This window comes from Physella acuta, unplaced genomic scaffold (genome assembly GCF_028476545.2).
Source record: "Physella acuta isolate Inbredline_101_S28 unplaced genomic scaffold, ASM2847654v3 ptg000079l, whole genome shotgun sequence".
NCBI lineage: Eukaryota > Metazoa > Mollusca > Gastropoda > Physidae > Physella > Physella acuta.
In genome coordinates this window covers 3,665,943-3,693,260 of record NW_026731599.1, presented here as the reverse complement: position 1 = coordinate 3,693,260, position 27,318 = coordinate 3,665,943, and the positions used below count along the sequence as shown (strand labels likewise).

The 27,318-nt window shown below is 38.7% G+C and overlaps 1 protein-coding gene across 2 annotated transcripts in view; it reads left to right on the top strand.

The window, feature by feature from the left end:
* The window catches only part of LOC131956209 (matrix metallopeptidase-21), a 77,153-nt gene that overhangs the window by 4,801 nt on the left and 45,034 nt on the right, over positions 1-27,318 (top strand). Inside the window, exon 1 of one of the 2 annotated variants that reach the window (XM_059320629.1) lies at positions 19,448-19,870. The exons of the other annotated variant lie outside the window; for it this stretch is intronic. The gene's annotated coding sequence lies outside the window, so the exon portion shown is untranslated. Of the gene's footprint in view, positions 1-19,447; positions 19,871-27,318 lie in introns of those variants that run through there. 2 annotated transcript variants of the gene reach the window in all.

Here is a 27,318-nt window from a genome sequence, read left to right as displayed (position 1 = left end):
TGGGGTGAGACAGTTACCTGACGTTGGGAGTGAGACAGTTACCTGACGTTGGGTGAGACAGTTACCTGACGTTGGGTGAGACAGTTACCTGACGTTGGGAGTGAGACAGTTACCTTACGTTGGGAGTGAGACAGTTAGCTGACGTTGGGAGTGAGACAGTTAGCTGACGTTGGGTGAGACAGTTAGCTGACGTTGGGAGTGAGACAGTTACCTGACGTTGGGTGAGACAGTTACCTGACGTTGGGAGTGAGACAGTTAGCTGACGTTGGGAGTGAGACAGTTAGCTGACGTTGGGAGTGAGACAGTTACCTGACGTTGGGGTGAGACAGTTACCTGACGTTGGGAGTGAGACAGTTACTTGACGTTGGGAGTGAGACAGTTACCTGACGTTGGGTGAGACAGTTACCTGACGTTGGGAGTGAGACAGTTACCTTACGTTGGGGTGAGACAGTTACCTGACGTTGGGAGTGAGACAGTTACCTGACGTTGGGTGAGACAGTTACCTGACGTTGGGTGAGACAGTTACCTGACGTTGGGAGTGAGACAGTTACCTGACGTTGGGGTGAGACAGTTACCTGACGTTGGGAGTGAGACAGTTACCTGACGTTGGGAGTGAGACAGTTACCTGACGTTGGGAGTGAGACAGTTACCTGACGTTGGGGGTGAGACAGTTACCTTACGTTGGGGTGAGACAGTTACCTGACGTTGGGAGTGAGACAGTTACCTGACGTTGGGAGTGAGACAGTTACCTTACGTTGGGGTGAGACAGTTACCTGACGTTGGGAGTGAGACAGTTACCTGACGTTGGGTGAGACAGTTACCTGACGTTGGGTGAGACAGTTACCTGACGTTGGGAGTGAGACAGTTACCTTACGTTGGGGTGAGACAGTTACCTGACGTTGGGAGTGAGACAGTTACCTGACGTTGGGTGAGACAGTTACCTGACGTTGGGTGAGACAGTTACCTTACGTTGGGGTGAGACAGTTACCTGACGTTGGGAGTGAGACAGTTAGCTGACGTTTGGGTGAGACAGTTACCTGACGTTGGGAGTGAGACAGTTACCTGACGTTGGGAGTAAGACAGTTACCTGACGTTGGGAGTGAGACAGTTACCTGACGTTGGGGTGAGAATGATTCCAGACGTTGGGACAGTTACCTTACGTTTGGGTGAGACAGTTACCTGACGTTGGGGTGAGACAGTTACCTGACGTTGGGGTGAGAATGATTCCAGACGTTGGGTGAGACAGTTACCTTACGTTTGGGTGAGACAGTTACCTTACGTTTGGGTGAGACAGTTACCTGACGTTGGAGTGAGACAGTTACCTGACGTTGGGGTGAGACAGTTACCTGACGTTGGGGTGAGACAGTTACCTTACGTTGGGAGTGAGACAGTTACCTGACGTTGGGAGTGAGACAGTTACCTGACGTTGGGGTGAGAATGATTCCAGACGTGTTGCAAGTGAATTTATAAACCCAGGCAACATGTACCTGTCTGGCTCGCTATCAGAGCATTCTACCTGTTTTAAAAAAATAAAAACCCGCCAAAACATAAAAACTCGGATTTACAAACTCCCAGTAAAATGCACCAAATAACCTTCGTACTGTCGTTTGGCACAGTGCCCTGCCCCAAACTAGTGTAGATGAGAAAGGTTTCTGTAACTCACCAGGTTCCTGCAATCAAATGCCAGCATCGAAATCTTGCTCAATGTTTTTAACCTGAGTCTAGCTGCCAACGAGAGGCTTATGTTGATTCTTACACAATATTATTTGTGGGCTTGCTCAGTGTCTCATGTCAGAGGGACAATGTTTTAAATTGGAGTAAATGTTGTCAAAGCCATTGACCACTTAAACTAAAACTTGAAAAAATGACACCCCCATACACTACACAGTCACCCCTGCTTTAACGCGCTAACCTAACAGAAACAAAATCTGTGAACAGTGAAAGCATCAAGACAGAAATACATCTTACTTTTTATGCGTTATACAATTTTGGACGTACACTCACGTCAGAACTAAGAGAATGTTACTAAATACCCCACATCTATCCCACAAACGCATCCCCTACACCATACATTAACTTGGGAGCTCTACATTATTCCTTGCCATTTACCCCCCCCCCCCTCCTCCCCGTCTTCCACCTACATTACCTTCCCCCCCCCCAACACGTACACTCCGTCAATTGCTCACTCCCCTGTCCGTTTCTCCTTCCACTGCATATTGAGCCGCTTCCACATACAAATACTGGAGTAGGACATTACCCACAGTCAGTTGCTTCCATTATAGTAATTATACATGTATTACCATTACCTTTCACCATCACTAATAAAACTTTTTAGGTGTTGGCTTACGCGTGGCACAAATCATTGTAATGTTGGCATAATTGTTGAGGGGTTAAGGTGGGGAGAAGTTAACGGGGAATCGAATTGAACTTTTTACACCTGCTTACGTGTTTTATTATTATTATTTTACATCCGGTTTATCATCTGAAGTAAATGTCATTGTAATGTTGGTCAACTTTTGATTGGGTTTATCATCTAAATATTGTAATGTTGCTAATTATATAATTATTTCTTTTTCCAACACCAAAACAAACCAATAAAAAGTATCCCCCCCCCCCATGTAATGTTTTTTTTAAAGGAATGATACATTTTGTACATTTCACATGACGCTATTTAAAATGATACGTTTGGAAAATGAACCTCTTTACTTTCTCGTATACAAAGTATAAAGAAAGTATTGTAAAAAAGTATTGTGCAAAAAAATAAACCGGGAGTGATCTCCCCTAAACTTTCTCGAATATTCTTATCTGAAACAACAGGGGATGGCAACTCGGGATATAGACATGATTTATAATCCATTTTAAATACTTTTAAAAATAGAATAAAATCTCGTAGAAAAAAAGAATTGCACTCCAAGTGAACGCCAAATAAAATGTGCATAATAGTGCGGAATATTATTAGTACTTTATAAATTCACATGCGTTTTTCAAGAAATCGGAAATAGCGAGAATTACTAATTTCGGTCAACGGAAATTACTCAAAATTTGACAGAAGGCAGAGAATTAGATCTTTTACTTATATGTGAAATTTCATTTATCTCTCTGAAATAGTGCTCAAGTTATAGGCTTTTGAAAAATTCAAAGTAGAAAGTTCCACTTCCGGTTATCGGAAATCGCTCAAAAGTTGATACTGATCTACGATTTTGATATAATATTTATATATGTAATTTCATCAAATTAACGGTACTCAAGTTATCGTGTTTACAGACACACACATACACACACACACAGACGTACGGACAAGATTGCAAAACTATGTTTTTTCGACCCAGGGAGTCGTAAAACGTCGAGATTTGCAAACATCTCGATTTTTTTTGTTAATGGTTAATGGCAGTGAGCTAGTGGCCATTGCTAATGTCCACAGCCAACGTTAATTGCCGTGAGCTGGTGACCATTGCTAATGTCCACAGCCGAGGTTGATGGCATTGAGCTAGTAACCAAGCTAATGTCCACAGAGCGTACGTAAACATTTGCAGTTGCTTCAAACCGTTGTTACCTTTCCGCACTAACTGACAAAAAACACGTTAGATTTATCTCTATATTTCACCGGGTTTACCTCTTTATACTTTTTTCCTTTTTGCTTTCCCGTATAAAAAGTATTGAGGAAGTATTGTAATCGTGCAAAAAATCGAAATCGAGATTTTCACAAATCTCGACGTTTTACCTCCCTGAGTCGGAAAAAAAAATGTGCAATTTTGTCTGCATGTCTGTGTGTATCTCTGTCTGTCTGTGAATACGATAACTTGACTACCGTTACAGCTAGGTTGACGAGATTTCATATATAAATATTACATCAAATTGATAGTTCAGTATCAACTTTTCAGCTATTTCCGATAACCGGAAGTGGAACTTACTCTACTTTCGGTTCTTTTAAAAGCCTTTAGCTTGAGTACTGTTTCTGTTAGATAAACGAAATTTCACATATAAGTAAAATAACTAGTTCTCAGTTTTCTTTCAAAAAAATTTGAGTAATGTCCATCGACCGGAAGTTGTAATTTATGCTATTTCTGATTTCTTAAAAAACGCATTAGAATTTATTTTTAATTTGATTTCTCTGTCTTATTATACACACATTATTTGCTGTTCATTTGGTGCGCAATTCTTTTCTCAACGAGATTCTATTTCTTTTAAAAAAAATTAAGCATTTGAAATTTGATTTTTTAAAAATATCTATATCACGACTGCACTGGAGTTGCCCTCCACAATAGGGAAGATTACTCCCGCTTTATTTAAAAATGTGTCTTTTAGCTCTTCGTCTACACTAGCAATCTGTCTGTCACTAAAAAAATCCAAGAAGGCGAGGAAGGGGTTGCTTGTACGCACAATGTGATACTATTCCACGAAAAAAAATGCTTTGTCGAGTTAATATAACAAAATAGCAGGGGATAGGGGTGACACCAAACCGACAAATATTTGTTGCGGGTGGGGGGGGGGGGGGGAATTACATCCTTTGTGACACACGACTTAGTGTCGGCACTGGATAAGAAAATATACATAAATCGACAATCACAACTCATCTATCTATATACTACTAAAAGTCAAGTTTGTTTACATGTTTGAATATTTATTTCTTTGTTTGTCCGATCGAGTATTGTGATATGTTCTACTCTATCTGGAGAGCTGTAAAATAGTATGTAGGTAGAGAATAATTACTTTCTCGTATATACGTAGTATAGAGAAAGTATTGTAATCGTGCAAAAAAAAAAAATCGAGATTTTTACAAATCTCGACGTTTTACACCTCACTGATACGGAAAAACATAATTTTGCAATCTTGTCCGTATGTCTGTGTGTGTGTGTGTCTGTCTGTCTGTCTGTCTGTCTGTCCGTGTGTAAACACGATAACTTGAGTACCGTTACAGCTAGGTTGATGAAATTCTATTTACATTTTTTGGTTTGTTTCACATCCAATATATTGAACAGTTTATTTTTAACCTCACACTTCGGCAAAGAAAAATTCCTCTGATACATCGTTGCAAATACTCGATCTAATAGGTGTGATTAACATGCGGAGAGAAGCCACTTAACTTGTAAATATATAGAAAAAAAAACACATGTCGATACATCAATTAGCACATCCGTGTACAATGGTAGTTAAATGTAAAAAATACTTATATATGAAATTTCATCAACCTAGCTGTAACGGTACTCAAGTTATCGTGTTTACACACGGACAGACAGACAGACAGACAGACACACACACAGACATACGGACAAGATTGCAAAATTATGTTTTTCCGTATCAGTGAGGTGTAAAACGTCGAGATTTGTAAAAATCTCGATTTTTTTTTTTGCACGATTACAATACTTTCTCTATACTACGTATACTACGTATATACGTAGTATAGAGAAAGTATTGTAATCGTGCAAAAAAAAAAATCGAGATTTTTACAAATCTCGACGTTTTACACCTCACTGATACGGAAAAACATAATTTTGCAATCTTGTCCGTATGTCTGTGTGTGTGTGTCTGTCTGTCTGTCTGTCTGTCCGTGTGTAAACACGATAACTTGAGTACCGTTACAGCTAGGTTGATGAAATTTCATATATAAGTATTTTATCAAAATCGTAGATCCGTATTAACTTTTGAGCGATTTCCGATAACCGGAAGTGGTACTTTTCCTACTTTGAATTTTTCAAAAGCCTATAACTTGAGTACTATTTCAGATAGATAAATGAAATTTCACATGTAAGTAAAAGATCTAATTCTCTACCTTCTGTCAAATTTTGAGTAATTTCCGTTGACTGGAAGTAGTAATTTACGCTACTTCCGATTTCTCAAAAAACTAATGTAAATTTTTAAAGTACTAATAATATTGCGCACTATTATACGCGTTTTTATTCGGCGTTTGCTTGGTGCGCAATGTTTTTTTTATGAGATTCTATTCTATTTTTAAAAGTTTAAGTATTTAAAATGGATTAAAAATCACAACTATATCCCCAGTTACCACCCCCTGTTGTTTTATATAAGAATATTCGAGAAAGTTTAGGGGAGATCACTACCGGTTTATTTTTTAATGCAGACAGACTGTTAATCACAAATTTATTTAAAGACGTTAATTAATTTATTGATTTATTCATAGGTATACTAACCACAATTTTTTAAAAAGATTTGAAAAGCCACTAGACTCGACGGAAACAGTGACGTCACATGATGTGTTTATTTTTTTACATCGATAATGGCGGTCTATCGAAGAAGATTGTGTTCCCATTCCAATGTTTAACGCGTTCTAAAGCTAATTTTCTGTCGGCTTTAACTTTAACAATACGTCCGTTTGCTGTATTTATTACGTTCCAACACTTATATCAATTTTCAACTGTCTTTTTCATTTAGTTTTACGATAAATTTCTCTAGATCTAAAGATCAGCTGTCGAAGGAAAGTTATGAATCTAGCCTAGATCTAGATCTAGCCTAGATCTAGGTCACTAGACTCAATGTAAATTCTAGATCTAGACTTAATGTAAATTCTACATCTAGAATCTATTTCAGGCCTTAATACATCTAGAATCTAGATCTATGCGCGTAAATCAAGTTGCATAAGGAGACTCAAAGTATAGTATAAAAATTCGTTTGTGACGTCACGAGTAAATAGCTAAGTTGGTAGTGTAGACGGCTCTCATGCGGGTGGCACAGGTTCTAGACCAATATGTCAATGATATTTTTTTTTTCAATTTTTTTTTTTAGATGTGAATGATAAAGTTGCCTATCTGAACTTGGCAGGATACAGGGCAGGTGAAGTAGAGTTCATCTGTTTCTTTGTCCTAAGCATATGAAAGGATAGTGTGGTCAGAGACATGCTCGGCTGGAATCGTTTTTTAAACGATAAAAACATGTTGTCTGAGACTTGGCGGGACACTGGGCAGGTGAAGTAGAGTTGAGTAGGTCACATGTGACGTCAGTATATGAAGGGATAGTCCGAAATCGGTGTTTTCGGTGTTTTTAAAAGATAAAAAACATATTTTTGAATGTGGGGTCTGTTTTTTTGTGACGATAAGTGACACTGCAGTAGCGTAGCGAGGAGGGGAGGCGGGGGGGGGGGGGGGGGGGGGAAAGGGGAGGCGGGGGGAGGTGGAGGGGGGAAGGGGGGCGGGGGGGACATATGTTGGGGCGCCAAAATGGTTTGGAAAAATAAATTGAAAGGGAGAGGGGGGTGCAAATCGAAAGTTTGAGTGGGGGGGGGGGTTGCAAATCGAAATCTTGCGGGGGGGGGGGGGGGGGTTCAAATCGAAAAGTTTGTCCCCGGGCGCCGGGAAGTGTCGCTATGCCTCTGAGTGACAGACGTGATGTTTTTTGATGGATGACCCCCGAAACCCACAGTTATCCAACGGATGACGGGTATTCTAGTAAATACCTAAACTACAACGTTTATACAAATACACACGCACACACATATATACACATACACACACTCATTGTTATGATGTATGTTTGACTAGGCAAATTGGTGTGCATGATTGATGGTGCGACCGTGTATTGAACGAGTGAAAGTGTGACGCGGTACGCAAGAAAGTGACGTTTTAGTGTGAGTTCGTTGTTGCCGGGAAAGAAGTTAAAATAGAGTCTTGTTCTAGTAGTCTTGGGGTGATGTCGAAATCTACTTGTAATCAAGTATTAATATAATTTGTACAAGTTGTTGCATGTATTAGTATTATGAAATGAATGAGACAGTTGAGTAACGTCTTCTATCAAGTCATTTGGATAGTTTGATTTCGTCGCACTTTAGAATGAACTAGTAGTGGACACCAGCGAGTTGACGAGATTCCTTCCATAATGTTGTTGACATGGAATAAAAACGTGCTTTTTAGATTTAGACCGTAAAAAAAATTAAAAAATAAAAACTTAAGCCTAAAATTAATTTAGAAATTTTATATTTTTAGAATAAATGCTATAAAAGTTGCAAATCCAGAGAACTTGAAAATAATTTGTTGAGTTTAAGGCTACATTTCTATTTATTTTCATAAAGCCTAAGTTATAACCGGATGTTTCACTTTCGTAAGACAAATATTGATTGGCTGTACAGTAACTTAGTGATCGATAACTAATATTAACTATTTGTTTACAAAACTTTGAAGATCAAGTTTTTAAATAACAATGCAAATTTAAAACCCCATGACCTAGTTTTCTATTTTTAGCTTACAATGTGTACAATAAAATCTATGGCGGCCTATCCAATAGCAGGATGCCATTGTTTATGTCGCCATTACACGTGAAAACCAAATTGTTTTTGCTTTTTTTTTAAATTTTTATTTAGTTACCGAAAATATTATAAACATCAAATACATCCAATCTTTAGTAAAGTCCGAAAAAAACCAGACAGGCAGGATTTTATAACCATATTAATTGTAACTACGCTGTGCATGCTTTTTAAATGAATTTATACACCTCTCAAATACCTTTGAGACTTTTCTCGCTGGTGTCCATTGGCTAGACAGAGTATAATAGTAGTGCTAGAACCTCTCACATAAGCAGGCGTAACATTCATATATATATATATATATATATATATATATATATATATATATATATATATATATATATATATATATATATATATATATATATATATATGTGACCTTCCCCGAGTCTATCCTGCCCGACAACGCCAATTGTAACGAGTTGAACCACTCATGCTACACAACATCGACTACAGTAGAAAGACTCGAAGATGCAGGTTCGCTATTGATCCTTTTATTACATGAATCAAGAAATGCTTCAATATAACACAATGAATCAACAGGAATGTTTCACAATAATAGTCTGAATCAACTGACCCCCTAACAGTCCTCACTAGGCTTCATATAACTGAATCCACATGTCTATTGTCCTTCTTAACACAATATAACCAACTTGATATGTCACACAGACTGACTGATCTAAAGCGAGCGATGAAGAGGGAAGAGAACGAGTTCAGCCGTCCCCTCCTATTTATCCCTTGTATCCGTACTCGTCTTCGTACTTGTATTCCTCCGTAATCGATACTTGTACTCGATGTCTCCGACCACTAGTTGCGCAGTTCTAACGTACAGTCCGTGAAATAACATCTGCATCCTATCAATCAAAGTTGACAGGCCGTCTGAATCCCCTCGTACCGTTTCCCAAAATAGCACGCGTTGGCTTTGAGATTGTTATCAGTCCGATCCAATAAGCCACCTGCTATGTTGCATCAGACTGTAATACTGCGTCTCGGCTTATCGTTCGTTATCAGATTTGTAACTAGTAGCTAGGCCTACCCTAGTTACATCCACCCCTGCCTTTTTTTGTGTGTTTTCAACCACAAACAACGCCTGGCAGGTGCACTCCTCCAAAGTCAATCGCACAATCGTAAAAATTTTTTATTGTTCCACTCACTGTCCACGACGTCCCATTCGTATACGATTGACAGTTATACCTATTTCACATATCAACTGTGTCCACATCGTCTTCCTGAGACACAAAACAGTTCTAGAATTCACATCCACCCTTTTCGTTTGGTGCCTTCACCAGTTCACTTTTATAGCTTTTTGAACCGTCTGTTCTCATACCAGCGCGACCATGAAAGACTTGATGGTTGCTGACAAAAAATTTCGTCTTCCTCCTGTTCCTCAAACTTCTCCGCGGACCACTTATCTGATGGTCTACTGTCTCTCTGCTTCTGGAAGGAACGGGATCCTCTTTGTTGCCGTTATCCTCCACTTGTGTATCGCGGTTGTTCTGTTGATGGTGATATGGTTCCGGGATGGGTATGTGAATTTCCGTTATAGTTTCCGGTTCCCTAATTGTCTTGGATTTCCTTGTGTGTAACTGCTCTTCTTGCCTATTCCAATATTTCTTTAATTGAGCAATATTCGCCCACCGATCCGGTTTGGCGTGATCGATGGGTCTTATCTTAAAGGGGCCACCTGCTACTTTAGGCATCTCCACGACTTGCCATATCTCCTGTCCCCAGAGATCGTGGATTTTGTTTCTGCCTAACGGGTGGCTACGCAGTAATACCCTGTCATTCAGTTTGAGTGGCTGGTCCTTTGTCTGTACCGGCGGTTCCCTTCGCCGTGCTTCATGTTCTAGTCTTTCCTGTACTACCCTGTACATTTCTCTAATTCTTCTCATGTGTTCATTCACATATTCCAGTGCGGTGTATGAGCCAGTCATACTCTCCCTTTTTCCTAGGAACAAATCAAGAGGGAGTCGAGCCTCCCGTCCGAACAGCAACATGTATGGCGCAAAACCGGTTGTGGCATGGGGTGTGCAGTTGTATAGATATACCAACTCTGGGAGAAAATCAGGCCAACGTTTTTTCTGTTCAGGTTCTAGCGTACGCAGCAAATCATGCATGCTGCGGTTGAGCCGTTCACACTGTCCGTTTCCTTTCGGATTAAATGTGGTTGTTCTAGATTTGTTGATCCCGTAGTGGCTGCACAGTTGGTTAATTACTTCTGACTCGAAAGCCCTTCCTTGGTCAGAGTGTAATTGTCTTGGTATGCCATATTTGATGAACCAATGTTCTATTAAGACCTTTGCCACTGTTTTGGCAGTCTGATCTCGCGTGGGCACCGCCACCGTCCATTTGGTGAATACATCAGTCATTACCAACACATGTTCCGTCCCATCCGATGATTGCTCCAACGACGTAAAGTCCATAGCCACAATCTCTAGTGGTTTTGTCGCTAGTAGGTGTCCTGATGGCTGTCTCATTTTGACAACTGGCATTTTCGCATGCTGACACCTCACACAAGCCTCACAATGGCGTTTGACCTCCATTTCCATATTGGGCCAGTAACACCTCCGTCGTAATATTTTGTGCGTCCTGTCCTGACCCTGGTGTCCTGCCCTGTCATGTGCCAACCTTAGCACTTCTTCTCGTAATTGTCCAGGCACCACCACCTGGTGTATTGTCCCATCAATTTGGTCATGAATTCTCCGCATGAGAACACCATCCACTATACTGAGACGGTCCCACTGACTCAGTATTTTCTTTGTTTCTCGACCAAATTGTTCTCTTTCCCTTCTTCCTGGGAATTTTTGTTCCTGGACGTATTTCAATAGCGGTTGTAAGCCACTATCCGTTCTCTGGGCATCTCTTATCTTTTTGTGATTAAGGCAATTAAAATCACTACTGTCCATATGTTCGGGCTCTGTGGATATGTGCTCCACCCCGGTCTGCCCGTTTTGCATCACTTGTACCCCATGAGGGATCTCTGTTGACGCTCTGACCTCACATATTCCTGTCAGCTTTTCTTCCTCATCGCCCGGTCTTTCGTAAGGATTCCTTGATAACGCGTCAGCATTACCATTGGACTGCCCTGGGCGATATTTTCTCTCCAGGTCAAAGAGTGCCAATTCTGCTGCCCATCGCTGTTCGATGGATCCCAACTTTGCTGTAATTTGAAGTTCTTTTTCAATATCTGATAATTTTTCTAGTTTGCCAACACTGTTCTGTTGTCCACTATTTTTATTTACTTCTTCCGATAACAGACACTCTAAAGATGAACATTTCTCCTGTGCTTTTAATTTGCATGAACTTTCCCTATCCAGTTTCCTGGTTAACCTTGAGATCACATTCTTAAGTCTACCCATTTCTTCCTTATCATCATTTTTCTTAGCCAACAAATTGTTCACTTGAAACTTTCCAACATTCAAGTTCATTTCACAGTTCATTTTTTTCATATCGGATAATTTCTCTTTCATTGTTTGTTTCCTTTTGTTTCTTACGCCATAACCTCGCCGCTCTGTAGCCTTGACCTGCCCTACAGAGAGCGATCGTTTCACCGGACAGTGTTGTGCCATATGTCCGGGTTGTGAGCGGGACAGGCAAATTGGTCGACCATCAGCCGTCCACCGGAGCGATGGACCGGCGGGTCGCGGCTGTCCAACCCGTCCCTGTTTTGTCCCGTTTTTGTACTGATCCTCAGCTGTTGACCTGCTTTCTAACCTCTCCAATCTTTGGTTAACCTTATCCAGGTGGGCCAACAGTTGAGCCATCATGGTTTCCACCGTGCCGGTCCCCGTGGGTGGGGATTGTTTCTGTTCCGGCACCGAGACTTTGTCTACCGAACAGTTCGATTGGTCCTCATCCTCGGACATGCGGATCGCTGAGTTCCTGACCTGAAGGAAGGTCAACTGCGGGTCTCTGTAGACCTCTTCTTTCAAATATCTCCTTGACATAGGGGTCGCCAGCCCCTCGATGAAATGGTCCCTCAGCAGGCGCGCATCCATGTCGGGTATTTTGCCCTTTACCGCGACAAAGGCCCTGTTCATTCTGTGTGAATACTCCATCACACTCTCCGCCATTCTCTGCTTCAAGCCTACTAACACCGTTAGCAGTTGCGAACCCGACCGTCTCTCCCCAAAGGTCTCCATAATCAGATCCAGCACCTTATCTGGATCTGATTGGATGGTTTTATCGTGGCATTTTACCTCTGCCCTGACCGTCTCTCCTATACTTCCCATCAGCAGTCTTAATCTTTCCTCTGGTGACATGTATCTTGAGGCCCAGGCAGCCCTGACCTCTTCACTGAACCTGTTGGTTAAGGTTGGATCACCGTCCCCGTAAAATTTGTTGATGTGGGACTCACTGGGCAGGACCACAATATGGATCGGCTTTTTGTCCACATTTTGTCCTGGTCCATCTGGAGGCAAAGGGTCATCTTCACCGTTGCCTATCTCTGGGCTTTCTTCATCTGGCTCAGATTGTTGGGCCAGCAGGAGTTTTTGTTCCTTTCCGATATCTAAAATATCACTCCCGCGTCTGCCACTCACACCAAGGAAAAATGTTGCAGCTATGCAGCAGATAGTGTTGCCCAAAAGGGAGATCATGACACATTTCCAGTGTCCAAGAGTTACATCCATCTCTTGGTTGTCATCTTTGCCTAGTATTTGTCCAACAACCCAGTTGGAGATACCAATGCCAATTATCTGGATGCCGGTGGTCAGCCCCATAGCTGTCCCCAGGGTAGTTGGTGCTACAACTAGGGGTATACTGAGCCACATGCTTGCAGCAGCAAAAGAGCATGTGACACCAAGCCAGAATGATAATGAAAGGTGTCTCATCTCTGTTCTTTTCAATTTCCTCGATTCTGATTTCAGTTTTCCCTTTTATTTATTTCCTTCAAATAAAAAAAGACGTTTCTTACCGTGTGTGTATGAAAAAATTTTCCTCGTTCCTCAATTTTCACAGTTCCTGAATGTCCGAATTCACACACACACAAAACACAGTTATGCACAAGGTTGACTATGGGTGCCTAAAGCGGCAAGTCTAGTTGAATTCATCCTGCTCGCAGCGCCAAATGTGACCTTCCCCGAGTCTATCCTGCCCGACAACGCCAATTGTAACGAGTTGAACCACTCATGCTACACAACATCGACTACAGTAGAAAGACTCGAAGATGCAGGTTCGCTATTGATCCTTTTATTACATGAATCAAGAAATGCTTCAATATAACACAATGAATCAACAGGAATGTTTCACAATAATAGTCTGAATCAACTGACCCCCTAACAGTCCTCACTAGGCTTCATATAACTGAATCCACATGTCTATTGTCCTTCTTAACACAATATAACCAACTTGATATGTCACACAGACTGACTGATCTAAAGCGAGCGATGAAGAGGGAAGAGAACGAGTTCAGCCGTCCCCTCCTATTTATCCCTTGTATCCGTACTCGTCTTCGTACTTGTATTCCTCCGTAATCGATACTTGTACTCGATGTCTCCGACCACTAGTTGCGCAGTTCTAACGTACAGTCCGTGAAATAACATCTGCATCCTATCAATCAAAGTTGACAGGCCGTCTGAATCCCCTCGTACCGTTTCCCAAAATAGCACGCGTTGGCTTTGAGATTGTTATCAGTCCGATCCAATAAGCCACCTGCTATGTTGCATCAGACTGTACTACTGCGTCTCGGCTTATCGTTCGTTATCAGATTTGTAACTAGTAGCTAGGCCTACCCTAGTTACATATATATATATATATATTCATACAGAGAACCAAGTGTTTTCTAATCAACAACTTTATTCATCTTTGTGCTTGTTATTTTTACTTTCTCGTATATACGAAGTATAGAGAAAGTATTGTAATCGTGCACAAAAATCAATTGAAATTTTAACATCCGAAATTATCAATCCAGATTTATCAAAATTAAGAGGTTTTATGCGTAATCCAGTCTGAAAAACTGGGCTTTGCAATTCTGTCCGTATGTCTGTGTGTGTGTGTGTGTGTCTGTCCGTGTGTAAACACGATAACTTGAGTACCGTTACAGCTAGGTTGATGAAATTTCATATATAAGTATTTTATCAAAATCGTAGATCCGTATCAACTTTTGAGCGATTTCCGATAACCGGAAGTGGTACTTTTCCTACTTTGAATTTTTCAAAAGCCTATAACTTGAGTACTATTTCAGATAGATAAATTAAATTTCACATGTAAGTATAAGATCTAATTCTCTACCTTCTGTCAAATTTTGAGTAATTTCCGTTGCCCGGAAGTACTAATTTACACTACTTCCGATTTCTCAAAAAACTAATGTAAATTTTTAAAGTACTAATAATATTGCGCACTATTATGCACTTTTTTATTTGGCGTTCACTTGGTGTGCAATCTTTTTTCTACGAGATTTTATTCTATTTTTAAAACTTTAACTATTTAAAATGGATTAAAAATCATGTCTATATCCCGAGTTGCTATCCCCTTTTATTTTATATAAGAATATTCGAGAAAGTTTAGGGGAGATCACTCCCGGTTTATTATAATCATTAACAGCAACAACAAAAATATATCAAACTTTACAGGAATTAGGTTAATTTATTTTTAAACTTGGTGTGAATTTTAGTATCAGGCTAAGATTAAAATAGCCATGTTAGAGACCGTATATAAATATGTTATCGCCAGAGGGCGTACAGACCGACCTATGGCACTCACTGTTTGAAGAATCGCACGGCGTACAGGGGAAATCAGCTCAAAATGTGTAGGTCTAGTGGGGAAAGATTAGCTCATTCATTCAATACATAAACAAAAATATTGGATACCCTTACTAATATTTAGGAAGAGACCCACGCTTTTCTTTATAGCTATTTAAATAGTAGTGTCGTTTATTTTCTACTTTTTAATGCATTAAAACATAAAAGCTTGCTATTAAAACGTTTTTTATGAATTTTTTTGTCAGTACTTTAAATTTTTAAAATTTACAATCGTATCCTGCCTACTAAATTGGACACAATTTTAATCAATTCATAAAAAATTAATTAAGTCAAATTTAATGTCAGATTGCATTGTCTTCATATCTTGACTCACGTGTCAACTTTGAACCGAATCTGTCAGAAGTGCCCGAAATTTTGGTCGAGCGTTTCGATCTATGACGACAGATAGACAGACAGACTGTCGACAGACAGATAGAGGAAGCAAGTTAAATAAAAGCTTGTAAAAAGCCCTAATCGAACACATGTATAAGCAGAACCATCATCGGCCATCTTATGTATGACTTCATCATTAAACAAACAGGTCACCAAATAAAAAACCCAGAATCAAGGGAAATCACCGAACTTAGGAATTTACCAGGTGAAAAAAAAAACAGGCGTCTACTGACCCCGTGTAACGCAGGCTTGTTGACCCCACGTTTACCTTTAGCGAAGAGCTTAGAACTTACCGACTACTGTATGAGGAGGGGAGGCACTCGGACATATGTGGCTAATAATGAAGAGGTAGATTTGTATGGAGTGGGACATAATCAAATCTGATTGCTTGATTATAAATAATAATTGAAACATAAATGATCCGTAACATTCTTGAATGTAATCCCATCTCTGTGGTAAAATTTTAAAATATTTCGCAGTTAAGCAACATGTTACTAAATAATTCACTAAACTGGAACTTGCCTTATAAATGCTCTAAAAAAACTGGACGTCGTTGTCAAGCCCAAGGCCCTACATTGTTTATGAAAGTGCTGACTATACAACTCACGTCAGGTGAACTGTACTTCATCTGCCCCCACCCTTTTTATTCTCCCCTTATTTGTTTCCAATCAGTTTTTCCTGTGAATTTTATTTTGACTGTTCATTCCCATAATTTTCTTTACTGTTCCTATTCTTCCCCCCCCCCTCCCTTTAAAAAAAATAACAACAAAAACAAAATTCGACCTTAGACTTGCTTTATTTTTTGTCCCCATTCTTTGTCTTGTCTTGTTTTTTTTTTTTTTTTGCTTTTACTTTTTTACTTTCTCGTATATACGTAGTATAGAGAAAGTATTGTAATCGTGCAAAAAAAAAAAATCGAGATTTTTACAAATCTCGACGTTTTACACCTCACTGATACGGAAAAACATAATTTTGCAATCTTGTCCGTATGTCTGTGTGTGTGTGTGTCTGTGTGTCCGTGTGTAAACACGATAACTTGAGTACCGTTACAGCTAGGTTGATGAAATTTCATATATAAGTATTTTATCAAAATCGCAGATCCGTATCAACTTTTGAGCGAATTCCGATAACCGGAAGTGGTACTTTTTTTATTTTGAATTTTTCAAAAGCCTATAACTTGAGTACTATTTCAGATAGTCAAATGAAATTTGATATGTAAGTAAAAGAGCTAATTCTCTACCTTCTGTCAAATTTTGAGTAATTTCCGTTGACCGGAAGTACTTATTTACGCTATTTCCGATTTCTCAAAAAACGCATGTAAATTTATAAAGTACTAATAATATTGCGCACTATTATGCGCTTTTTTATTTAGCGTTCACTTGGTGTGCATTTCTTTTTTCTACGAGATTATATTCTATTTTAAGAAATGTGAGTATTTAAAATAGATTAAAAATCATGTCTAGAAGTCTATATCCCGAGTTGCCATCCCCTGTAGTGTTATATTAGAATATTCGAGAAAGTTTAGGGGAGATCACTCCCGGTTTATTTTCTAACCATGTTCTTCTTCTTGTCAATTTTCTAACTCTTTTTTTTTGCTTAGGATTATTTTCTGTTCTTTGTCTTGAAATATTTTCTGACCCTGTTCTTTAACATTATTTCTGACTGGATTTAGGCCAGTTTAGGGGGAGGAGGGGTATGGCCAAGTATTAAATAGGGGATCTTGTTTCTAGCTGTAGTAATTTTACCCAGAGTTTGATAATTTCATTTTTGTTAAAAAACCGTTGCAAACTAATCTAGGTATATTATTATGAAGACTATCTTAAATCTTAAGCTTTTCCCCCTGAAATATGGATCTAAAAGATTAAGCTGCCTATTGAAAGTATACCCTAAGGGTAGTAGAAAATATTACTGTCACATATATAAAACTGAAAATTTAAAAAGAAACGTCTTTCCAAGTTTGTAATAAAAAAATCTCTAAGTCGTCACGCAAGCTTTGTCCCTACACATTGAGTTTCGTCTTTCGCGCATGATATTTGTGGCATCAGATATATTTCCCCTATACAGAAGCAACCTGTTCATGAAGATTCAGCTCTAGATCCTCCTGTAGCAACATTAACTACCGTCATCACGCAATTGCATCACGGCTCGCGTCTAGCCTGTCTCGGTGTTTGTGGCTGCAAAACAGATCACATTTACAGGGTCAGGTCAACTAGAAGTCACGTGTTCCTTTAAACTTTAATTTACCAGTCAGAGCTGTTTGGTAGGTGGAGGCCGCTATTTGGACGGTATCGGCTGTGTGGTGGGGCAGAGGTGACAATAGTCAAGATGGGGAGCTCCAAAGTTACAATAGCAATCGTTGGAGGAGTAGGGACCGGACTGTGACAATGTCGACTGCGGGGAGGAAAAGTGACAACATTTGGGGTGCAAACTGACAAGTCACAGTGCTAAAGAACTAGTAATATTGGGCAGGGTTAGTGAAATGAAAATTAAATCTATCGGAGAGCAAGTGATTCTAGCAACAATTAGTAGTGAACGGGAACAGGGCATTACCCCTTCCCATCAATTACTCCCGGACATCCCCCGACATAAACCAGGAGTAATTACCCCCCCCCCTTCCTATCAATTATCCCCGCCCAGTAGGACATTACCCCCCCCCGCCCGTGGACAAACTTTTGGTTTGCACCCCCCCTCGAACTTTTTATTTGCACCCCCTCAAACTTTCAATTTGGCGCCCCCCCCTAAGGTCGGCGCCCGGGGACATATGTCCCCCCCGCCCCCCTCGCTACGCCTCTGCCCCCCCCCCCACCCGACATAGCGGTACAGCTAGGGTTAGGGCGAGGGGTAGGGTTAGGGCTAGGGTGTAGGGTTATGGTTAGGGTCAGGGCTAGGATTAGGGTTAGTGTTATGGTCAAGATTATGTTTAAACCAATGTCTAGAGATGGTTTTGTGTTAAGTTTTTAGGCTGAGGTGAATACTTAGGTTTTTTTTTTCCTTAAGTTAAGGTAATTTGAGTTAGAGTTAGGATTCTAACTTGGGAGGGGGGGGGGGGGTAATTGCTCAGGGGGGGGTAAATACGGGGGTGGGGGTAATTGACGGGGGGGGGGGGTAATATCATATAGCCGTAGAGAACATGAAAAAGGCAATAATGGTGGAGGGAAATGTAAAACTTGGAGGGAAAATGATAATATCAATAATGTGAAAAGACTGAAATTACAATTACCTCTTCGAATGCAGTGAAAGTTAAGTAACTACAGTAACAATAGGAAGGAGCAGAAGTGACAACAGCAATAATTGGGAGGGAGCAGAAGTGACAACAGCAATAATTGGGAGGGGCAGAAGTGACAACAGCAATAATAGGAAGGAGCAGAAGTGACAACAGCAATAATTGGGAGGAGCAGAAGTGACAACAGCAATAATTGGGAGGAGCAGAAGTGACAACAGCAATAATTGGGAGGAGCAGAAGTGACAACAGCAATAATTGGGAGGAGCAGAAGTGACAACAGCAATAATTGGGAGGAGCAGAATTGACAACAGCAATAATTGGGAGGAGCAGAAGTGACAACAGCAATAAAGGGGGAGGAGCAGAAGTGACAACAGCAGAAACAGGGATGAATAGAGAATTCAATAAACACAATAAACATGAAACAATAATAATAGGACGGAGAGCGATAGAAGTGAACATAGCCACGATGTGCCGGTAGTAATGGGGAGGGATAGCTGTGACAGTGGTCAGAACGGGGAGGAGCAGTGAGACTAGCGATGACAGGGTGAGAGAACAGACAATATGTTACACACAGAGGTGAAGATGTAGTAGTTGCTGATTGGGTGGAGACGAAAGAAGATAGATAGTACATCAGGCAGAGGGCCGCGAGATAGGGCTAGCCGTGAGTTCCAGCACCATTATCGGCCCAGACAGATAGAGAGAGAAAAAAAGATGGATGGTAGACACTGCGGGGATTGCCTAGTCTAAGCCATCGCGCTGCAGGTAGTGTAGGACCCACACTTCCATTTTTTGAGCTTGTGACGCCTGAGGGCCGTCTGGAACAACAGTGCGTGTCGCTGGTGTTTACTTTTTCTGTAGGTCGAGTTGATACACACAGTGGAATATACTCTAGCACTTGTAGCTTTCGTTTGACACCGGTTCTTGGCCATCAAGAAACTTACCTTTAATTTGTAGCTTTGACATTTAACAATTAGTTTTGAAACCCAGTTAACAGAGCTTCCTTGTTATTTATTTCGACTGATGTAAACACGACATGAACATTACATTTCCTTGAAACAGTCGACTATTTCCAAAGATGGTAGCATGACGAAATTGTTTATATAACAAGCTTTGGTTTATGCAAATGACACGCGACACAATTCGTATGATTAGTCAGTGCAAGTAACTGACTAGCTAGTGTGAGAATGGGTTGACATGGACTGCAGTACAAACCTAGTGTAATGTTTTCTCAGGCTGACTCCATTTAGTATTCGTTGAACTTTGGTAAGTCAAGTTTTATTATGTGATTAGAATTAAGCACTTTGGCTACTCTTATTTTACTTCCTAATATATTGTTATTACTTAGGCTATGCATGACGTTAATGCTACTTTTGATCTGCGTTTAATGGTATATAAATAGTATATAGCCGCTCTCCTCATTTCATGAACCAAGTGGTTAAGATTTAGTCTGATAGCTTTTCAAATTAACATTATAATAGCTATCAAATCTATACTATAGATGAATGCTGTTGTAGACTCGACCGTGAAGTGTGGTTAGGATTTTATTTGAGAATTTGGTTGAAAGATACAGGACTTTTTAACGTAAAATAAGACAATATAAAGCTAGTTCTTAGACCTTTTGCAGACGAAAACATTTTTGTAAGACAAACAAAAGTGACCTACATTCTGTTGAACCGTTATGTAAGGCCTACCTTTCTATCTAGTAATCAATTAGCATGTCTAAGCTACACAATTTTACACAACTCTTATATTAAGCTTATACGCCTAACATAAGCAGGTTATTTAATCAATAGAACCCTATCAGTACCTCAAAACTAACAGTCAATTATTAGAAAAAACAATAGCCATTGATTAACATGGATATTAAATACATTAAATAAATAGTGTTCACAATTAATTCATACTTTGTGGGCCGGCAGGACAGATTGATTTCATATAAATCAGTTAGTTGAGACAAAACTGAATGTATTCGCCGAAAAGAGACTGCATGTAGAAACGTTAAATATGCTTTGACGTGCTTCTAACATGTTTGACCAATTAAACTGTGGCTGACAGTTTTCCTGAGCGTTTTTAAACTGGGCGTTAAAACGTTTTTACTTGACACCTTCATGTAAACACCCTCACCATTCTCTTCTTTGCTTAGATCTGGGCATGTTGTAGGCTTTGTCACCGAATTCCTGGTGAATGTCATTGAAGAAAATGTGCCGTTACACCTTTAAAAAAGACATTTATTTGTGAAATGCATGCAGTTTGTAAGACCTACTCAGTCAACAGTCGACAACACTAGATGTTGTAACTGAATGTAACTGAATGCGATACAATAGATGCAGCTTATTTGATAACCTGTTAGTAATATTCTGTTTTAATATTTATAGGCGCACCTACGCGCGCGCACACACACGCACATGCGCGCACGAACTCGTAAACATACAAAATTAGTGCAAATTATATTAAATGTTAAAATAGATGCAATTTACAGGAAAATATTTTAAAATCTGGGTACTTTAGTAAAATAATATACTAATGCGCCAAAAGCCATTTTGTCCATTTTGAAATAGATGTCCTACATTTGACCATCGCCGAGCGAGGAAAGCAAACTCAGAATAATCAAGTGGCTCATAACCTAAGAATATAATACTTCAGGTATACAGCAGGTCACACAATCTCCCCGTGTTTAAAGATTGGGGTTTTCAGTGGGACATATCGTAGCATCGTGTTTCTGTGACCTAGTCGTATCAAGGATAGTGTGGTCAGCATTATGCCACGACGTCTTTATTTTCTATGACACGAGTCAGGTACCCATCAGAGATAGATGGACTGAAATAGAACATGTTTGTTGAGTAACATTTTAAAAAAAGCACACAAAACATAATGCCTTTGCTAATGTTGCCAACATTGGTAAAGCAAAAGCCCAAGCCCCTTAAAGAGGAGCCCCCTCTTTATATATATATATATATATATATATATATATATATATATATATATATATATATATATATATATATATATATATATATATATATATATATATATATATATAACATGCGTGTGTGTGTGTGTCTGTGTGTGTGTAGAAACCTAATCGAGCAAGCAGAATGTGTTCGTGTCTGGCACACATCGATAGCATTATCCGAGGACGATCCATAACTGTTTTAAAATTTAGTGCCATGATAATAAAAAGTGTTTTTGAGCTTTGTAAAGTGGCTATATAAGACGCCTTTTTCGTTAAGCTTTCTCCTCCTGCTTTCTAAAAATAAGTTTCCTCTTTTCTTTTCGATTCAAGTTTAGCACAGGGGGCACTATTTTGTAGGGCATTAAATAATTGTACTTTATGCTTTGGATCAGTGTTAGAGATGGTGTATTGTATCGAATAGTATCGTGTTGTGAAAAGACGTCGGGTTGGGTGGAAGCGAGGGAAGTTGAGTGGTGAGGTGGTATACGTTGTCTTTCCTCCTCACGTACGTGTAATACAATGGATAACGTCAAATCTATTATCACAGAATGGTTTGACATAGTGAAGTTTGAGTGAGAAAGGGGCGGGGGGGGGGGGGCAAGTTTTTCGTGGGGAATTTTTGCTCTTCTGTTGAGTTACTTGAAGACAATGGTGTTCGTACGATAGGCTTGTGTTTGGTTATGAAATAATAGCACTGTATTTTCTTGCAGTCTATAAGGTCTTATATTAAAGCAAGATAACAGCTCTTAAAGTCACGTGGGCTTTTTTTCAACTAGCCCTTATCTACTTCTCCAATCCTTTATTACCTCATTTCATGTTTTAAGTCCATATATGACTTCATGCACCTGAAGTGACGGAATCTAGTTTTGTGACTAGATATATTTGTATATGAATGGGGTTATGAAAAATGAGACATTAGTTTTTTTTATTACAATTGTAGTTATTCTAGGGTCAGGGGAGTGTGCGAACTGTGTGCCTTTTATCAATTACAATTCAATTTCTGTTTCTAAAAATGAGGAACCGACGGCGAGCAACTTATCATATGATGAACTAGCAGCAAGACATGTCTGAGAAACAAAATAATGCGGGAGTGGTTACCCCTTAACGTTCTCGAATAATACATTTAAAAAAAAATAGAATAGAATCGCGTAGAAAAAAGAGTTGCACACCAAATGAACGTTAACAATATGTGTATAATAGAGCGGAAAAACTTAAATAAACGTTTATTCAGCCAAATTTTATGTCGCAATGCATTGTCATCGAGTCTAGACCTACGTGAAAAGTTTTGAAGAAATCTGCCCAGTAGAAATGATATTTTTTTCAGAAACAAATCAAAATAGTCTAAACTAGTACTTCTGTTCACCGAAAATCACTCAAAATTTGAAAGAATCAAGAGAATACGATCTTAAACGAATGTATAAATGTACGAATAAATATACGAATGTATACCTAAATGAAACGGTACTCAGGTTATCGATATTTCAGAAACCAGAAATATAAGAAAGTACCACTTCCGTTTATTGTAGACTACTACTACTTCAAATTTTTTTTTAGTAATCTAAGAAAAAGATTTTATTTTGTATATCAGATTTTGTCAACCTAACTGAAACAGTATTCACGTTATAGGGTACACACGGAAATAGAGTAAATCATCACTTCCGGTTACCCGAAAACATTCAAAATTCAATAGGAACATGCGCGCACAATGTAATACTTTTCTGTGAAATTTCGTTCATCTAAATGAAACAATACTCATGTAACTGGCTTTTTAGAACCGGAAGTAGAATAAATACCACTTTCCTTTACCGGAAATCTTTCAAAAGTTGGTACAAAACTACAAGTTTGATATTATACTTAATATGAAATTTCGTCAACATAACTGAAATGGTACTCACATTATCGTGTTCACAGACAGACAGACTCTCTCTCTCTCTCTCTCTCTCTCTCTCTCTCTCTCTCTCTCTCTCTCCACACACACACACACACACAGACACACAAATATACAAGCAAAATAGGAAAAGTTTTTCTTACTTGTTTTTCTTACTTGTCGAAATCTTGATTTCGATTTTTTGCAAGATGACATCCTCTATATTTCGTATACGAGTAAATAAAAAGTGAAGAAAAACAAACAAATATTTAAATCCGACGAATCGTTTTACTATCAATTATTAACCACGTATACTACAACGTAAATCCTCTTCTCAATATTGTCATGCTGTGTTGTTTACATGCGATGACCCAGACAACTGAAAACTTTCAAACCCAAATAATTTTGATCAGCATAGATATACTTTGAAATCAGTACACCTACATTAAGTAGGCTATAGTCTTTTTAAAGTATAAGTTATGCAGACATCTGGTAACTAAAGGGAATCTAAATAGCTTTATTCTATCCAGTAACAGTAAGACTAAATTAGTCAATTCCACTGTTGGTGTCTTCAGATGCCTTCGTGTGTGCAACTCTTCCCATTTAGAGATGATGTGTTCTGCTTGTTTCACTATTACGTTTCTTAATCACCATCAAGCTCAACGGCGATTACTTAAGATTCGATAGACTGACTTTCATTGATTTATTTATAAAAAAAAAACAACCTGAAGGTTTGATGTGACAGAATTATGTCTGTTGTGAACCATTTACTGTCTGCTATGGTTTTACCTCCATCAACTTAAATCAGAGGAACTAATCTCTCGAGTGGGCCCAATGCTCGCACATCATGCGTTCATTGATGTCTGATGACCTTTTATATATATATATATATATATATATATATATATATATATATATATATATATATATATATATATATATATATATATATACGCTTATACATATATAAACAGTTATTCGAATTACCAGAAATAATTGCTCGTGAGATTGGACGTTCGTGTCAGCGGTGTTGACACTGTCTCTGTTAGCAGTGTGACCTAAGCTTTTGTTGACATGCCTTATTCGGAGACAGTTGCTATTTATAGATGTCTGACCTTCGCTTGTCACTATGTCGTTTCCTTTCTTATATTTCCTTCCTGAACTCTATTATCTAATTTGCATTCAACCAATAGTTTTCTAGGCAATCTTATTTTAAAGCACTTACCTGTTTCTGTCTTTGACGTATGTCGGAGGTAAGTATGCATAGGTAACGACAGGGTATTAAAAGAGACTAGTATGACATGTAAAGAGGCGGGACTTGAGAACAAGCTGGTGAAGAAGTTTTTGGAGAGTATATTATTATGAAGGCTGTAGTCTTTCTATGGAGGATGGGGTAAGACTTTATGTAGAGCAGAGCCATCTTTATAGCATTATTGGCCCCCAGACAAGCAATTATTTGGGTACAACTACACATTTTTAGAGTAATATTAATGAAAAAAGCAAATATCGATTAAATTAAATTAACTTGGTCTAGTTTAATTGGATGAAGAAATTATCACGTGTGTTAGAATTATATTGGAGCCCCCAATCTATGGAAGTTCCTCTTGCCAGGAGTAAGAGATAAAAAAAAATATTTTTAAAAAGCTTCCATTATCATTGTTTTATTTTTTTATTTTTTTTGTTGTTGTAAAATTGATGCACCGTTGTGTCGTACAACATTGTTGCTGGTTGCTGTAGATAATTTCACGCGGAAGTCCAATGATGAACATGGACCTCTTTACGACATCTTCCAAGAGATACGTGTAAGAAACTCTTCTCCCAACAAACAGAAGTTTAAAAAAAAAAATATGTCTCTCTCCATCAACCTGGAAAAAAAAAAGAACATCAATTTAACTATAAAGCGAACTAGGCAGTCGCCTAGGGCGCTATCCATAGAGGGGGGGGGGGCGCAAAAAAAGTGAAATTGACATTGTTAAAAAGTACCTAATAATTAATAACATATATATATATATATATATATATATATAAACTATAGACAGGGTAATATACAAAGACGTAGCGATCTATTTCGGTGCCGAAGACGAACTATCAATTTTGCACCCTCTCTTCACATTAGACCTATTTATAAGTGTTTGCGTTGGTGAAAATGTACCCCACCTCCCTTGTTTGGAAAGGTGGGGGCGCTTTTTACCAGTCACTTTACCTTTTATTTTGGTGTCACACAATTGAATAATTCCGTAACGCCAAATAGCAGTCAACATTCTTTATATAAAGAGAGTGGTATTTATATCACACTCATATACATCTAGAAGACAGTGGTACGATTTCGGCAAAGTCTTTCATCTGAATAGAGAACAGCCTTAATAAGTATCTCTTTCTGGTTATTAGCGTCTGACTTGAGCTATATAGAATAACCACTAATCCAACGTCGAATGTTTATACTGTGTACGTCTATCGCCAAGTCTCTTTCTCTCAGCCACTCTAATTTTGCATTATTGCAAATGATGACTGCATTTAATTTTCAATTTTCTGAATTAACTAAAAATATAAATCCATTGGATTTACCGGTCCGACCCCTCTAAAGATTTAACAGCTTACCCACCATCCCCACCACCCCGATTGTAGGAAAAAAAGTCACAGGAAAAAAAAACACAGGAAAAAAAAACACAGAAAAAAAGTCACAGGAAAAAAAGTCACAGGAAAAAAAGTCACAGGAAAAAAAGTCACAAATATATATTTGCATGGGATTTGTTAATACTTTTATGTATTAAATATTCAGAGAGTGCAAATTAACTTAGGATTAATTAAATGTAATGTAATGTGTGTAGGTTGTATACGTATAGTAATTTTTATAATTCATCTAAAAATATTTAGTATGAATTATGTAGATTGTAATTATGTTAAACATAATATTTATAGCATTTAATAGAATGTCCACGGTTTTCATCGTGTGTTTTTTTAAAATTAAATTACCATGAAATGGTAAGGTCATCTGAATTACTGCCCTCAACTCATCGCAACAATAGTTATGCTTAGTTCAACCACCTTTACTGCACACATTTATCACGCTCATTACATAACAAAACTTAGGATCAAAACAGAGAGCCGACAAGGTTCAAAGGCTGTCATTGACACAAAACGTCAACACAAAATATGTTCGGACAATGCCGACTGAGGAGAGGCCGACCATAGAATAGCCTACGGCAAAACCTATGCAAAACACAATGATATGCCTAAATTTCTTTTATAGTTAACTTTTCTACCGCGTATGTAACTAAATACGTAACAAAAGTTAAGATTGTTGTGTAAATTATCTTAGAGTATTTTTACTTGCAATTTGTATAAACCATAATGCTTTTAACGTCTATAAATAATTTAAGCTATCAAAAAATACAACCCACAACAAGAAACATACACAAGTTTACAATTCTTTAACAAATAAATCAAAATATTTCTAAAAAGATTTGTGTGACTTTTTTTCTGTGACTTTATTTCTGTGACTTTTTTTCCGATAAAATTTTTCCATTGTGACTTTTTTTCCGTGACTTTTTTTCCTAGCAAAAACTGTGACTTTTTTTCTGTGTTTTTTTTTCCTGTGACTTTTTTTCCGTTTACCACCACCCCACCCCTCACCTGTAAAGGGCCTACACGATTTACCAGTGGGCTGCTCACCTTTGCTACCCCTCTGTTACCTGGGCCATTCAACTGGTTGTTAAAGTCGTGTATGGCTACACTACATCTCAATGATTGCTGGATCATTAAAGGTTCACCCACTGCCAACTTGGCAACTCTCTACTTCATAAATCCTGGGAGGGGAAAACAAATTACCAGACATTTTCCTCTAGTTTTTACTTTTTAAAAAAAAACAACACATTCATTGTATTTTCTCTA